Source organism: Arachis ipaensis, chromosome B5 (genome assembly GCF_059453495.1).
Source record: "Arachis ipaensis isolate K30076 ecotype BB chromosome B5, ASM5945349v1, whole genome shotgun sequence".
NCBI classification, from domain to species: Eukaryota; Viridiplantae; Streptophyta; class Magnoliopsida; order Fabales; family Fabaceae; genus Arachis; species Arachis ipaensis.
The window spans coordinates 74,938,416-74,955,564 of NC_142440.1; the positions used below are offsets into that span (position 1 = coordinate 74,938,416).

Consider the following 17,149-nt stretch of genomic DNA (forward strand, 5'->3'; position numbering starts at 1 on the left):
TGAACGAGGTAGCTATGGACTATGCTACACAATTAATCAACTATTAATTTAATTAAATATAAATGTAAATAGATGGACACTTTGATATAATTTTCCAAAACAGATAAGGTTATTACACAAGCATTCTTTTTTCTTTTTTTTTTCTTCTTTTCTCTACAAAAATACATACTTAAATACAACACCATCTCAAATCCTAGGGATAGGGAACTAGAGATTTCAGCTCCAAAACACAGTTTCCATTGATTGCACCATGCACTCTAAAGCTGTTGGGTCTTTTTTATATTTTCTTCTCGAGGCATCCATCACAGTGCTCAACTTAACGGCTGCAGCTTGCTAACTAATAGCTATGTTAATACAGATTTATTCTTCACAAAATTGTAATATCCCGGCAAGTGGCAACTCAAGGAAGGTGAAGAATGGATTTATGCAAATTGCCAGCAGGAGTTAATAGCTGCTTCCCTGCCTCTAACTAGATCAAATTGTAACCAAAATTCAGAATAAACAAGAAATAAAAATACATAAATTAGGAGAAAGGCTTCAATTTTAGTAAAAACTGAAGCTTCAATAAACAAACCATGTCATAACAGCTATGCAAATAAAAAGAGTAACTAATTTCGGAAGAGGAAAAGAACATGAATATATGATTAAATGAAATGAAGTGAGGAAATAATTGAACTGAAACATGTCTAGTAAACTCCTGGGTACCAAGGAAGATCAGTAGTTACATTTAAAGAATTAAAAGAAGGATGAACACATGAAGAATTCAAAATAAGATTACATAGAAATATGCTTGGTTTAGTAACTTGTTCTTGCCATTCAGGTCTCAACTACCTCAATATTGAATTCTACCTCAACTTTCTTTAGATAATGTACAAATTACGCTTTTAAAAATCTTTTAATTCAATAATACATACTTGATACTTCTTCCACCTTGTGGCTCCCCTTCTACCAACTTGGGCATCATAACAGATGCTTGCTCTTAATTACTCTCAGCATTGACACCAAGGAACCCAAAATATCAAAGCATTCTATGGCTAACCAATATTTCATCCTAGCCATAAATATTACTACAACACTACCTACAGCACAATAAATGCACCAAAGGTCAGCAATTCAACAACAACATTGAAGCATACGAGTAGAGAAATATATTGAGGTATAAACTGGGATCATATCTGATCACGGAGGAGTGACAATAGTTTATCAGTGTCACTCTCTGATAATCCATTCTCAGGAGAAATCTGCAGCTTGGGACACTTGAAGGGATACCCAGGTAAGCATCTATAAAGTGAAAGACAGAGAAGGGCCAATTTAATATCAATTCACAATAAAAAAAATAAAAAAAATAAACAAAAATAATAACAAAAGCTATCTTAAATCCAATTGAATGTCAAACTATTAACATCTACATATGAATTGACAACAAATGTGCAAAAGACGATAATGAAGAACTCTAACTAATGCATCTGAACAAATCAAGGCTTATGTAGAAATCATGACAGACCAACACTGTTATGCTATTCCTTTGATAGCCATTTGGATTTTGGACCTGTAAAATATTCCCTTTCCCTCTTGAATGGTCCATATTCATCTTCGTTTTACAAATTAGATTATGTAAATAACAACGTTGCGAGAACCGAACCGGTCACTAAACCGGTGAAGTGACTGGTTCAATGGTTTAAAGGTTCAACCGGGGTAATTAAATATAAAATAAATTTATTAAAAATTTAATATGTAATTTTAAATATTTAAATTCAATTATTTTTACACTAATAAAATTTAAAATTTTATAATTTCACATAATAAATTGTCTATACTTTATAATTAAGTTCACATACAACTTCAACCATCAATCTTTATAACTAATAAAAATCAAAATACATTTAAATGACAAATAAACTAAATATTCATAATCATAAATGATATAAACCAAGAGTTATTATTATTATTATCCACTTACATTGAGAATTTCAGTAACATTGAAACCAGAAACTTTGACAAACCCAGTACAAAGGGACTTTCTTTGAATTTTCAATGCAAAAAAAATTGAAACACTCTTTCCAGCATACTTCAAAGTTCAAAGAAGTGTATACATTTGAACAAAAAATGTACAAGAAAGAAATATAATTTGTGCGACTGAAAGATGAGAAATGATGAAAAACAATTTTACTATACCACCATCAACAATTCAGAATCAGACAAAATCAGCAACCAAAATTAACAACTCAATCAGAAAAACCAACATAAACAACTCAGAATCTGGAAAAAATTCTAGCATTAACAATGTTCATCAACAACGCAGAATCTGAAAAATCAACAGCCAACAACTCAAAAAATCAGAATAAATAAAATTAACAAAATAACCAAAAATAAATTGAGGCAATAGTGCTTACCAGCGGCGAGGGAGGAAGGTGACGGCGCGGCGAATACTCCACAGCCGATCAGAGAAAGACGTCGCAGTGAGAGAGAGACAGAAAGAGCTCGTAGCCTCGGATAGAGAGAACTCGAAGAGAGATGACTCAAAGAGAGAGATGGGCACCAACAACTCGAGCAGAGACGACGACGGAGAAGCCCTTCGTAGCGGCGTCGCCAATAGTTGCGAGCAAGCACTCAACGTCGAGGAGAAGAGGATCGAGAAGCGAGCAGACCTTCCACGAGCGAGGACGGCACCCAAATCTGTCTCTGCCGGCGGCGACAACACCGTCTATCGGAAGAGAAGAGCTCGACGATGGGATGGGGCTGGGTTCCTACCGTCGTTAGGGTTTGCCCACAGAGAGAGAAAGAGAAAGGGAGGGATGGGTGAGGGGTTCTGATTTCTGGACGTTTGTTTTTTTCTTTTTCTTTATATATATAAATATATATTAATAGTACTGAAACGGGAAAAACCGGACAGTTTTTGCGGTTCACCGATTAACCGCCGGTTTGATCGGTTTTTTGCAAGACGGTTTTTCACATCAACCAAACCGGACAGATGACTGGTTACCGGTTAATCCGGTCGAACCAATCGGTCGGGTTCGATTTTCAGAACAATGGTAAATAAGCATGATTTTTAGTCACATATAAGAAGACTTCTCTGATGCATGCTGGTTAATAGGGGGAGTTACTTCAACAATTATAATAACAACAAATTAGATTTATACCTAGGGTTAGTGGAAGATAGGAAAGAATGCAGAGCTGGCGGCAACAGGGACAGTGGCTGGGGTGGAAGGGTCGAACAGGGGTGGCGCCGACGGGAAGACACTTCGCGACGAACAGGGCTGTGCGAATCTCCAAGCTGGCTCCAGGAACTTGCGACAGTGAGTGACTTCCACAGAACTTGCGACCGCGGTGGTGGCTGGAACGGAGGGTGCGCCGGAAGCTCGAGTTGGAGACTGCATGCATGGTAACTGATAGCGAGAGGTGAGAGTGGAGGGCTGGAGGGTGGAGGCTCGAGAGTGTTGCCTGGGTGAAGAACTGAAGAGTGAAGACTGAAGGCTAGGGTTCTTTTGGCGACAAACGCAGCGTTTTGGGCAAAAATTAAAAATCCGGTCGGGTCACATTTTGGTTCGACCGACCGGTTTTCGACCGGTTTATTGGTTTGATCACGGTTTTCAAAATCTGCGGTTTTGTCCATTGTTCGAACCGCTTTTTTCCTTGGTTCACGATTTACCGGTTTGAACCGTTTTCAGAACTTTACGTTTTTCCCTTATTCCAAAAAACTAGCCAGGTCACGGTTCGGTTCAACCGACCAGTTCCTGGCCGGTTCGACGGTTTAATTGCGGTTTTTGAAATTGGCGGTTTCCACAAGAAAATAATAAAAACAAAAATAATAATAAATATCCTATGTTGTAAATCTAATCTTGTGGAAATTCATAATCATCACGATGGTGATTATCACACAACTTATTAAGATTTTCAATGGTATTTTTTTTACCCTATAGCTGATCATATTATGATTCTTTAACATGAGTGAGACTGCAATCTTCATGCGAACCCCATTATCCACCTAATAAAATTTGAATAATTACACATTAGGCTTGACTACCTAAATATAAAAGAAAGAACGAAGGAAAAGATTAGTGCATAACATTACCTTTATGTTAAAATGATCATCTTTAAAATAAGCTATCATCCAACTTGCAACCCACACACCCGCGTCACTCCTACATATTGAGGAAGCTATATTAGAGTATTATATAATTGCATAAATTTCATACCAATAACTACTAATTATACGATCTTACAGATATTAAAAAATCGGTTGAACCATGAACCACTACAAAAAAACAACTCGACAATATGTTAAAACCCCCAATTTCAAAAACCACAATTGCACCGTCGAACCGGCCAAGAACTGGTCGGTCGAACCGAACCGTCACCTGGCCGGATTTTTGGAATAAGGGAAAAACGCAAAGTTCTGAAAATGGTTCGAACCGACTGGTCGAACCGGTCAAATCGTGAAACGAGGGGAAAAGCGGTTCGGACCAAGATTCTGAAAACCCGTTCGAACTGGTCGGTCGAACCGTGAACCGGTACAAAAAACGAATCGGTCATATATCAAAACCAAAAGATTCAGAAACCATCGTTGGACCGTCGAACCGGTCGGTCGAACCGAACTGAGACCCGACCGGTTTTCTAAAATTTGCTCAAAACGGTGCTGTTGGTTAGAGGAACCCTAACCAGTAGAGGTGTTCAAAATCGATTCGGACCGAACTAAACCGATCAACCAAACCGAAAAATCGAAAACCGAACAAACCGATAACCAAAAAAACCGAAAAAAACATGTTTTGCTGTTTTTAGTTCGGTTCGGTTTGGTTTTTGGTTCTGATAATGAAAACTCCAACCGAACCGAACCGAACCGGTCAGGTAAAAAACAAAAAAAAAAAACCAAACCCCCTCCCCCAAAATGAACGAAACCTAAACCTAACCCAGTAACCCCCATTCGGCAATTCCCCCAAGCCCCACTTCCAAACGAACCCTAGCCCCTCTCTCCCTGCTCCATAGGTCTCACAGCCTCGCTCTCTGCAACTCCCATCGCCGGTGAGAGACCTCCTCCCACCACCTCGCAGCCACCGCCACATTCCTCCCAGCGCAGCCCTTCCACTGCTCCCACCCAGGACCTCCTCGCGGACAGAGCAGCCCAGCACTGCAGCACACAGCCAGCGCCCAGCGCCCAGCAGGTCGGCACCACCCTTGCAAGTCGCACCCACCACCACCCTCAATCCCTCGCAACTCGCAAATCGCACCCAGCAAGCCAGGACCACCCACTCACCCAGGACCACCCAGCGGACACAGAGCACCGTATCAAGTTAGATATGGAGCCCGAGCCACCGAGTTAGGTATGTAACTTTACTGAAATTGCTGTTTTGTTTGTTTTGTTGAATTACTGAAACTGCTTCTGGTTTGTGTTGTTCTGTTGAATTGATGAAAGTTTGAGTCTTGTTTTGTTTTGCTGTTTTGTTGAATTACTTAATTACTTTTGAGTTTTGAAGTGATTTAGTATGATTTATCAAGTGTTGGAGGTTCTGGATCTTGATAATGTTAGATTGAAGGTAACATATAAATGGAGAAATCTTGGAACTTGGGCAGTTAAGGTTATATTTCAATTGTGTCTTCTGATGGTCACTACTGTTTGATTTGTAGAATATGTAACAGATTTCTATCTACCATGGTCTAGGTATAAAGGTGGACCATCATTACCAAGGAAGTTGATCTTGCAGGGTGCTACACAGAAGCAATATAGTGTTGAGGTTTACCCACTCATTTTGAAGTTGACTGATGCCAGAGATAAGAGTGTGTCAACTGTAAAATTAAGCAAAAAGGTACCAATTGATTTCATATGGGGTTGTCTTGTTGGTTTTGTGGTTATGCTGCACTGAGTAGTAAGTACAGATGAGTATCGAATCCGTTAAAGTATGACACCTATTCAATTTTAAAAGCATATGTAATACACATTGGCATTAGTATGTCAATGATATTCATCTTTTATCCAAAAAGAAAAAATACTGTTGAGTATTTTTATGTGAGGAAGACATTGGAACACTCACATTACTCGATAGCCTATTGCAAGTAAAGAACACGATTTGCTATTATATATAAAGTTCTTCTATTCTTTCTTATTAGCATGTTTTCCAAGGCCATCTACTTTGGTTCTAACTTGGCATAATGTGATAACTGAAATGTTAGACCAACGTAGTTCTGATTATTGCTTTTCTGTTCTCTCACGAACATAAGGGAACTATGTGCTTTTCTGATTATTGCTTTTCTGTTCTCTGAATGAACACACTGAAGAACGCATAGAAGATAGAAGAGAACTCGAACGCAGCTTGGAGGAAGCACCGAAGCAGCCATCTCTCGTCGCCATTCCTCAATGTCCAGCCACCGCTGCTGCTACAGCTTCGGCGCAACATCGCCCTTGTTCGCCGCGCATCCGCCTCCTTTTTGGCCAAGCTTCTGCGTCTGTTTTTTGGCCAACCCTTGTTCGAGCTGCTTAGCCCTCTGCTCAGTCCTCTACGCCGCGTGTTCGAGCCTCTGTTCAGCCTCTGTTCCGCGGCCTTTCAGCCACCGTTCGCCATTGTCTGCCTCCATTCAGCCATCTCCGTCGCGATTTAAAGCTCCTCCCTTTCCCTGTACTGTTTGAATTTCAGAACTGCTCCATCCTAAGTCGTAGTGATCTGTATGCCTTTGATCCCATAGCCTTTGTATTGTTGCATATTGGTAGATAGAAGGTATCAAATTTTGTGACATATCTATTATGTTGCTGATCTAGAAAATTGGTCGCTTTATTATATTCTCTAGAAACAATACAACTATACAACTACTAAACCTATAAACCAGCCAACATATTTAAGGATATCCTTCAGTGGTGCCATTGTGAGAATGGTTGAATTCTTGTATTCTCTCTCTGGAATGTTTTATTATAATTTTTTTAAGTTTTAAAAACTGTTTTAACATTCTTATGCACTCCTCCGTGATCAGATATGATCCCAGTTTATACCTCAATATATTTCTCTACTCGTACGCTTCAATGTTGTTGTTGAATTGCTGACCTTTGGTGCATTTATTGTGCTGTAGGTAGTGTTGTAGTAATATTTATGGCTAGGATGAAATATTGGTTAGCCATAGAATGCTTTGATATTTTGGGTTCCTTGGTGTCAATGCTGAGAGTAATTAAGAGCAAGCATCTGTTATGATGCCCAAGTTGGTAGAAGGGGAGCCACAAGGTGGAAGAAGTATCAAGTATGTATTATTGAATTAAAAGATTTTTAAAATCGTAATTTGTACATTATCTAAAGAAAGTTGAGGTAGAATTCAATATTGAGGTAGTTGAGACCTGAATGGCAAGAACAAATTACTAAACCAAGCATATTTCTATGTAATCTTATTTTGAATTCTTCATGTGTTCATCCTTCTTTTAATTCTTTGAATGTAACTACTGATCTTCCTTGGTACCCAGGAGTTTACTAGACATGTTTCAGTTCAATTATTTCCTCACTTCATTTCATTTAATCATATATTCATGTTCTTTTCCTCTTCCGAAATTAGTTACTCTTTTTATTTGCATAGCTGTTATGACATGGTTTGTTTATTGAAGCTTCAGTTTTTACTAAAATTGAAGCCTTTCTCCTAATTTATGTATTTTTATTTCTTGTTTATTCTGAATTTTGGTTACAATTTGATCTAGTTAGAGGCAGGGAAGCAGCTATTAACTCCTGCTGGCAATTTGCATAAATCCATTCTTCACCTTCCTTGAGTTGCCACTTGCCGGGATATTACAATTTTGTGAAGAATAAATCTGTATTAACATAGCTATTAGTTAGCAAGCTGCAGCCGTTAAGTTGAGCACTGTGATGGATGCCTCGAGAAGAAAATATAAAAAAGACCCAACAGCTTTAGAGTGCATGGTGCAATCAATGGAAACTGTGTTTTGGAGCTGAAATCTCTAGTTCCCTATCCCTAGGATTTGAGATGGTGTTGTATTTAAGTATGTATTTTTGTAGAGAAAAGAAGGAAAAAAAAAAGAAAAAAGAATGCTTTTGTAATAACCTTATCTGTTTTGGAAAATTATATCAAAGTGTCCATCTATTTACATTTATATTTAATTAAATTAATAGTTGATTAATTGTGTAGCATAGTCCATAGCTACCTCGTTCAAGTTTTGAACAATAACAATAACAATCATGCTATATTGCTATGCAATAATTAACACCAGACTTCAAATATGATAATATTTTGGTTATTATTATTTTGTTTGGAATTTGGACACTCTTGTCTTCTACGACATATAATACAACTCAACCTGTGTCAATCAAGGATAGAAAGGAGAAGAAGGAAAAAATTTCTAATTTGGAATAACCAAACACAGCTTGAATTATAATTACAGTGTAGCAAAAAGTTTGGGATCCCATTCTTTGTGAAATCCGTGTATCTATCTATATCGTTACTTTAAAAGATGTTTACATTCTCTGCTCTTCTCTTCGGCATCCCTGTTATAATGATAGAACAATATTCATCATCATAGAATTAGGTAGCATCGTAAATGAATTATCAGACAAACTAATTACCTGCAACGAAAAGAAGAATTTGCATTGTGGTCTCTTAGCTTGGAGTGAGAATATAAACATGATGTTTAGTGAGCAATATTATAGTTTTTAATTAAAAAAATTATCAGCTTGAAAATTTTTCCTTCCACCTTTCGTCAATAAATCCTCATACAAAAACTAAACAATGCTAAGGTATTTGGAAGCTCATAAAGTGAAGGAGGAATATGACTTTACCCTGAAAAGATGCTGCCAAAATTCAAATGCACAAAAGTTAGCCATGAATTCCATCTCCTTTCGACCGGCTAAGATTGTTCGGTCAGTAAGTAGCTAGCAATATGCTTTGCAAACTGACGAAAACAAAAGGATTCAATTACAATAAAGCTCATAAAAATTACAACATAGAATCAGTGCAATTGGAAATAGTAATATTGATCCACTCTGACGTTACCAATATATCCTCTCCAAATGGATGAAGAATGGGTAAAGGCTTTTTATCCATCATTATACCCAGCAATATGCCTTCACGTATCATACCAGCATTCCCAAATTTCAGAACTAGAACAGAAGCATCAAACGAGAAAGGACAACTGGCTATCAATTGTCCATAAAATGTAGGTTCATAACGGCCCCTTGGAGTCTTTTCCAGTTGCACTAATTATTCGGTGCATTGAAAGAGGGTGTCCATTAGATTCAATAGCTTGCTTCTAAATACACTCTTCTTTTGTTTTCTTGTTCAGTTGATTGAATTGGCAAAGAGGAAGAGATTTTTCCATTCATCCAATTTGACTGGGTTATGTTTATCTGCTTAGGTACCCTAAATATTTTACTTTCCCCTTGATTAAGTATCACCCATTTTAGCATTCATTCTTGTATTGAAAAGATAGTAACAAGTTTGATCCAACATATCTCTGAACATAGAATATTTGTTTTTATGGAAATAAGCTATAAATTACTTGTTATCGAGAGAGAGAAGACAAGAATTCAACCATTCTCACAATGGCACCACTGCAGGATATCCTTAAATATGTTGGCTGGTTTATAGGTTTAGTAGTTGTATAGTTGTATTGTTTCTAGAGAATATAATAAAGCGACCAATTTTCTAGATCAGCAACATAATAAGCATAAAAGTATATGAAGCAATTAAACCTGCAAGAGAATCCAAGCATGCAGCTGTTACAAGGCACCCTTCCAAGTTTAGTAAGGAAAGCTTTTGCAACCCTGAAATGAACCAGGACATCATCGAAAATTAATGAAGCATAGATAATTATGAAATACTGAAACTCAAGAATTCTGTTCAAACTGGCAAGCTGAGATGCTAGTATTGTATATCGGTACTGTTTATAGTTCACACTGCAACATGTCTACTGACTAACATAAACAATATCAACTACAGAAATTACAAGGACAAATGGAAAAACAAAGAGACTTTTCCAAGAATGATTTATACAACTGAAGTCTACATCAAAGAAATGAAGCACAAGGAAGATTGGATATATAACTGAAATTTTTTTCCAGAAAAGACAAACTGATTGGTTGATAGCTGCATTCAGAATTATAACCATATATTCACATAAAAACAGAAAACAAAGAAAAATCCATGGAAGAAGATGAAAATGCTAGGTTGAACCTATAAAATAAAAAATCCTGATTGTTCTGAAACACCACAAAAATACAAGGAAACGGAAAGTACCTTTTAGAAAGCTGATGCCAAAATTAGTGACTTTACTGCAAGAAATTTCAAGACTCTCCAAACATGCCAACTCTGGAAGCAAATTGAATAAAATACATTGTTCTGTTAATCATTGAACAATGTGTTGACTAAGACAACAATGACTATACTTTCATATGTACACATCACACTGACAATTATACAGTAGTTAAGCACAGTTGCAATGTGTTCTTTCTTAGAGAAATAAAAGTATTCACTAAAAATAGTTTAGAGCAAGTACAGGTTTATAGGAATTGAGCATCAACAAAAATTAGCAGCCAAAACACAATAACAATTTGCAAAATTCAACTTATAGCAGAGGCAGCAAGAACACCAACGCAATGATCAATAAAAGGCTATGCATGGATTGGATTATATAAAATCGAATCATAATCAAATTAAAACTAATTTTCTGGTCCAAGAAATTTAAGAGATGACTTTTTTCTTTTAGGAAAAAAAGGGTAGCAAGTCACAAAGTATTGCAGAATCATATTGTTATGAACCCTTTCATTTATAAAATATATACATCAGAATTACTCTACTCAGATTTTGCTTCTGTTTTCATAACTAGAACATTGGAATAAGCCAACAGAAGAATCTAAATAAAGTTAGAAGCCCCAGTCCATGAAATCACACCAGACTCCCAATCATAATATTGAGTAAAATTAACAATTCATTATCTAAGGAAGTTCCAAAATGATTTTCAGATTCCAAAATCCCACACTTCTTCCTTTTGTATTTCTCAGGAATGTTAACAATCCAATCAAGCTGAACATCACATGAATTAGCACAAAAATCACAAAGCCGCATCGTTTCCCCCTATAGATATAAAGTTATGATCAAAAGCAAAGGGAGCATAGCAAGCAAGAACAAGGAACAATAACAGGGCTCATAGGTCCAGAAACAAAAGAAAAACAACAGAACCAGCTCCATTGAAGATAACAGTGGGATAAAGTATTTCATATGCAAACTATTTCACATAGAACACATATTGTAAAGTTTGTTATCTATTCACCCTAATCCTAATAAGTAGATCAGATGACAATAGCTTCAAGTTTCATTGACATGAGAAACAAAACATAAACAGAGAGAGCAAAACAGAAGACGACGAGCGACGACGATCCGACGAGTGCTTCTGTCGCCGGCGAGGAGGAGCCCAGGGAAGGCCGCGAGACGTTGAAACGCCGGCGACGATAGGAGAGGAGCAACGAGACGCCGGTGAGTGTGACTGTGTGAACGAGTAGAGACTCTGGTGAGATCGAGAGAGACTCTAGTGGCAGTGAGAGAGGAGAGAGTTTGAGTCTCAGAATTAGGAATGAGAGAGAAGCTCGTTGAGAGTGTGCTGGTGAAAAACCCAGGAAGATGAAGATATGAAGTTCTGTTCTTTTAATTTTTTTTCTTAATTTTTCGGATGATTTTTTTTGTATGAACAATTAGAGATGAGGGTTGTGTGAGAACCCAGTAAACAAAGAACAAAGTGATTTTGTTTAATATTTTTTAAATTTATTTAATTTTTTTGGTATAAATAATTGATTAGAGTTTATGAAGAAACAAATGATTTTGTTAAATGTATTTTTGTTTTTGTTTTTTAGATTATTTAAATTTTAAAATTAAACAATTTAATTAATCTAAAAGAGTAATTTTTGTCTAATATATACAAAAAAAGGGTATTTAAGTCTTTTTATAAAATTAAATAAATAAATATTTTTTATTTTTATTTAATTAAAAGGGTATTTTAGTAAAAATTGTGATATAATATATATTTAAAAAAGAAAAAATTAAATGTTGACGTGGAAATTAAATTCCACGTGGCTTGTTACTACTTGTCCATATTTTAAACGTATCGGTAGGTCAGGGACTAATATGGTACATTTTTTTCAATTTTAGAGACGTAATTTGTGCAATTAGAATCTCAGGGACGATTTTAGTGCATGACGCCAATTTCAGAGACCATTTTAGAGTTTAACTCTATATTATCAATTAAATTTTATTCCGGTGATTACAATTATTAATTATTAGCATTTATTGTTATCTTAGCATTTGTTACTACTATTTTTTATTATTTATTTATTTAAATTTTTTTTATCTAGACCCGCCTCGTCAAATCGAAGTGAATTGAGATTTTTGGATTTTACAAATTTTAGTCGTAGAATGCCCAAAAATTATTTTTGTTGTAAAATCGGGCTCTTACAATGCATGCCATGGAAATAAAAAATTATTTTATGGAGGATTTTCGTCTTTCAAAGATCTTGCCACAGTTCTTTAGATTGGTTAATTTCAGTGCACAATTCATTTGATAGGCGATGGAACCGGTAAGTAACTTGTTAGCCTGAGGCAACGCTTTATTTACCTAATTTATTTAGAAATCATCAATTTTGTCCTCTTCCAATTATTATTGAGAGAATTCTGTGATTACTATCTGATGTGAAAATTTTCTCCACTAGAGAGTGATTCCATCATCTATTATGCTGAGAAGTTTCTTAACCCATATTATATTTTAGTTTGACAGGTAGGATTAAAAATTTAATAGTACGTGAAAAGGGTGTTGTGGAGACAGTCATAAATTATTGAAAATGCGGATATTTTCACCTGAGTCTACTATCCAATATAGTCGTTTCTCAATGAATTTGTTCCCTTCCATAATACTTCTCCAATCCAGAAAGGTATTGCATGAATTGATTTCTTGAGTATTTGTTTTAATGAAAAACATATATATATTTAATATATGACAAATAATTTTTATGTATATATATACATATATTTTGTTAATAAAAATTTACTTGATGAGTAACAAAAATAAAATTCAATTTTAAAGAGAAACCGACAAATTGGCATGTCAAATTTTGTCAAATGGAGGAAGACTTCTTAATGAAAGGAATCGCATTACAAATTTAAAGTTTTTACTCATTGTATAACATAATATAAGGAAGGAGGATAGTAAGACCAAAGTACAATATTCAACATACTAATTGTAGAACTTTGAAATTTTATCAAAAGTTAAAAATAAATTTATCTCTCAAGTGAAATATATTTTAAACTAAGTTTAAAATATTTTCAAATCATATATTTTGAATTGATTTGACAAAAACTTTTTTGGGATTCAAAACAATATTTTTAGAACTTGTTTTTTTCAAAGATTAGGGTTAATAGGTTTGAATTAAATCAATCGCAAGTCATCTTGATTTTTTTTTTTATGTTTGTTAGCTCCATAATATCTCAAATTGAGTTTTGATAATTAATAAACCTAAATATATTTTAATAATTTCATTAATTTGTATCTAACATTTACATAAGTGTGTAATTACGGAGAATTTTTTTAGATAATATATCTAAACTGTTAGAGAATCATTAGAATTAATTTAGATCAATTAGTATCGTCTATATTTATATAGTATATCTGTACATTAATTGTAGGATTCTATGTCTTTATTACTTTGATTCATTTATCACCTATAAATACCCCTTGTATATTGTACCTTTGATCACAACTCAATAATACACTTTTTAGATTACTTTCTCTGTCTCTTGTTTCTAACATGGTATTAGAGCTTAGGTCTTTTTTTTTCAATGAATATTAGTTCATAGCCCCATTGTTTTTTCCTTTCTGGCAGTGTTCTTTGGCATCTTTTTTCGTTCCTTTTTCGACGCTTTGGTTCGTCACCCCTGTAACCATCTTGTTCGTCTTGTCTCCGTGATTCCAACGCAACCAGAACCGCCGCCATCCGCCGCCAGACGCGCCGCCGAAAGACGCTGCCACGACCAGTTTGATCTTCCTTCCAGATTCCACCCGTGCCTCTTTGCTCTCATTTTTCGATCTGTTTCTGATGCTTTGGTTCGTCACCTCCGGCATCATCGTGTTCTTTTCTTCGTCAGCTTTCCAACGCCGCCGAGATCGCCGCCATCAGCCACCGGACGCACTGTCATGCGCCGCCGGAATCCTGCTGCCCGCCTCCATTGTTTCTCCTTCAGAAGGTTCAGCAGCCGTTGGATCTCGACTCCAATCGGACGATCCTCGCGCTGCCACGTGTCAACTGAGCCTCGGACGACCCGCGCACACCCAACCCGCGCTTTCACCTGGCTGCCAGCGTGTCTCTCTCCCTCCTCTTAGGTGCCGCCACGTGTCCTTGTCTCGCTGACGTGGCAGACAAGTGGACCCTCCCTAAGATTTTTTGGTGAGCTCTTTCCGATTCTGCACTCCAATTTCTCATTTTCTCCTCTCTTTGATCTTTGTGACTGCTATCATGGAAAAGCCAGATGTTTTTGCTGCCACTGATAGAAAGGGTAAATTCTGTCGAAACTGTAACTGTTCTAGGCACCTCTTCCCCGACTGTCCTTCTGTTGAATGTCGCACATGCCACCAGAAAGGTCATCTTAGCTACCATTGTTCACAGCTATTCTGCCGTTACTGCAAGCTCTCGGGACATTTAATTACTGCCTGTCCTACTCGCCCACCACGTCCTAGTCCACTCAACTCGTCTCCTGTCTCTCTTTCTGATATTGCATCTCTTCTTCAGCGTCTTCTCTCTGTTTCTGGTAATACCCTGCTGCTTTTTCCACCTCTCCAGGTAATTCTAAATGGTACTTTGACTCGGGTTGCTTTAATCACATGTCTTCGTTGCGTAATATTTTCTCGTCCATGTCTACCACTACAAATGGACCTTATGTCAATACTGCAAATGGTTCCCTCTTGCACGCAACACACAAGGGTTCTATATCCCAGTCAACTCTTAATCTTCCTGATACTTATTATATTCCCAAATTAAACTTCAATCTTATTTCTGTTGGTCAACTTGTTGATATGGATTTTGAAGTCACTTTTTCTGTTTCTGGTTGTCGTGTACAGGATCCTCGGACGGGACAAATCATCGGGACTGGACGTAAGGTCGGAAGGTTGTTTGAACTCGAGAATCTTCATATTCCTCCTGTACCAAATCTCTGTGCTGCTTCTTCTCCCTTCTACCCTCCACTTATGGCATCAGCGTCTTGCCCACACCTCCTTAGGAAAACTGCGTCCTCTTGTCTCTCAGGGTGTTTTAGGTCAGGTTCCAAATGAATCTTTTGATTGTATTTCTTGTCAAACTGCCAAATAACTTGCTTTATCTTTTCACAATAATTCATCTCTTGTTTGCTCTCCTTTTGATCTCATTCACTCTGATGTTTGGGGCCCCGCTCCCACTGCCTCTATGGGCGGAGCTCGATATTTTGTCATTTTCATTGATGATTATTCCTGTTTTACTTGGGTTTATTTGATGACTAATCGCCATGAGTTACCTCAGATCTATATCAACTTTGCTACTATGATTAAAACTCAGTTTTCCAAGGTCATTAAGGTTTTCCGACGTGATAATGCTATGGAATACCGTGATTCCAAACTCTTAGCCTTTCTTGCAGAACAGGGTACTTTGTTTGAGTTTTCTTGTCCTGGTACATCTCAACAAAATGGTAAAGCTGAACGCAAATACCGTCACATTCTTGACTCTGTCCGTGCAATGCTTCTTTCTTCTTCGTGTCCTGAGCGTACTTGGGGTGAAGCTGTTCTTACTGCTGTTCATGTTATCAATAGACTCCCTTCTTCTGTTCTTGGTAATGTTACTCCCTTTGAGCGTCTTTATCATACCTCCCCAGATTATAGTTCTCTTCGAGTTTTTGGTTGTGTATGTTTTGTTCTTCTTCAGCCTCATGAACATAGTAAACTTGAACCTCGGGCTTATATGTGTTGTTTTCTTGGTTATGGCACTGAACACAAGGGTTATCGTTGTTGGGATCCTCTCTCTAAACGTATTCGTATATCTCGTCATGTTGTCTTCTGGGAGCACCACATGTTTTCTCGATTCTCATCCTTTGAGTCGATTCCTACTACTTAGTCACCTTTGTTTACTAACCCCAATGTTGATCTTTTTCCTAGTGATGATTCTACAGATTCTATCTCGAGTGACCCTCCACAGCCTCCTGTTCTTCTGCCTTCTCCATCTCCCGATGATTCCAGACCAGACGATGATCCTGCTCCTACCGTCATGCCTCTTCCTCCCGCTCGTTCTTCTAGGGTAAGGAATCCACCTCCTCATCTTCTTGATTACCATTGCTTTTCTACTATTCTTCATCAACATGAACCTAAGACATTCAGAGAAGCCTCCTCAAACCCAAATTGGCAACAAGCAATGCAAGAAGAATTACAGGCACTTGAAAAAGCACACACTTGGGATCTGGTTGATCCTCCTTCTGATCAGGAAGTTGTGGGCAGTAGATGGGTATACATATCAAGACTCACTCTGATGGCTCTATTGACCGTTATAAGGCCCGCTTGGTTGCTCAAGGTTGTACGCAAGAGTATGGTATTGATTATGAAGAGACTTTTGCCCCTGTCGCTCGTCTTACGTCTGTTAGAGCTCTTCTTGCCATTGCCGCGGTTAAAAAATAGTCTCTCAGTCATATGGATGTGAAGAATGCATTTCTTAATGGGGATTTGAAAAAGAAAGTCTATATGAAACTACCTCCGGGATATCCTTGTCCTTCTAATAAGGTTTGTCTCCTTCGCAAGGCACTTTATGGACTTAAGCAAACTCCTCGTGAATGGTTTGACAAGTTCAGCACTACCATATGCAGTCTTGGTTTTACTTCTAACCCTCATGAGAATGCGCTCTTCATTCGTAAAAGCGAACGTGGAGTTATTTTTCTACTTTTGTATGTTGATGACATGATCATTACTGGGGATGATGTTGATGGTATCTCTGATCTCAAGGCCTCACTTCACCGTACCTTTGAGATGAAAGATCTTGGTTCTCTCAGGTATTTTCTTGGTCTCGAGGTCATCTCCACCGATGATGGAATCTATCTCTCTCAGGCTAAGTATGCTTCAGATCTTCTTGCTCGCGCTGGGATTACAGATAGTCGCACTGAGTCTACTTCTCTTGAGCCTAAT

The 17,149-nt window shown here is 37.2% G+C and overlaps 2 long non-coding RNA genes and 1 other non-coding gene across 8 annotated transcripts; 1 reads left to right on the forward strand and 2 right to left on the reverse strand.

Moving 5' to 3' along the window:
- Positions 1 to 47: 47 nt before the first annotated feature.
- LOC107643604 (uncharacterized) lies at positions 48 to 2,826 on the reverse strand. 2 transcript variants are annotated; one of them, XR_015883512.1, is made up of 3 exons: positions 2,394 to 2,822; positions 915 to 1,281; positions 48 to 469 (listed from the first exon to the last, which is right to left on the reverse strand). It is a non-coding gene; the product is annotated as an uncharacterized LOC107643604 (transcript). The 2 variants fall into 2 exon arrangements; XR_015883511.1 differs by lacking the exon at positions 48 to 469 and having other exon boundaries at positions 683 to 1,281; positions 2,394 to 2,826.
- A 2,066-nt stretch (positions 2,827 to 4,892) lies between these two features.
- Positions 4,893 to 8,086, forward strand: LOC107643605 (uncharacterized). Of its 4 annotated transcripts, none has more exons than XR_015883723.1 (5): positions 4,898 to 5,318; positions 5,472 to 5,573; positions 5,657 to 5,801; positions 6,271 to 7,218; positions 7,664 to 8,086. It is a non-coding gene; the product is annotated as an uncharacterized LOC107643605 (long non-coding RNA). The 4 variants fall into 4 exon arrangements; XR_015883725.1 differs by having other exon boundaries at positions 5,480 to 5,573; XR_015883724.1 differs by having other exon boundaries at positions 5,494 to 5,573.
- A 107-nt stretch (positions 8,087 to 8,193) lies between these two features.
- Positions 8,194 to 11,702, reverse strand: LOC107617433 (uncharacterized). Of its 2 annotated transcripts, XR_015883721.1 has the most exons (3): positions 10,213 to 11,691; positions 8,757 to 9,740; positions 8,194 to 8,465 (listed from the first exon to the last, which is right to left on the reverse strand). It is a non-coding gene; the product is annotated as an uncharacterized LOC107617433 (long non-coding RNA). The 2 variants fall into 2 exon arrangements; XR_015883720.1 differs by having other exon boundaries at positions 8,194 to 9,740; positions 10,213 to 11,702.
- Between the last annotated feature and the right edge of the window lie 5,447 nt (positions 11,703 to 17,149).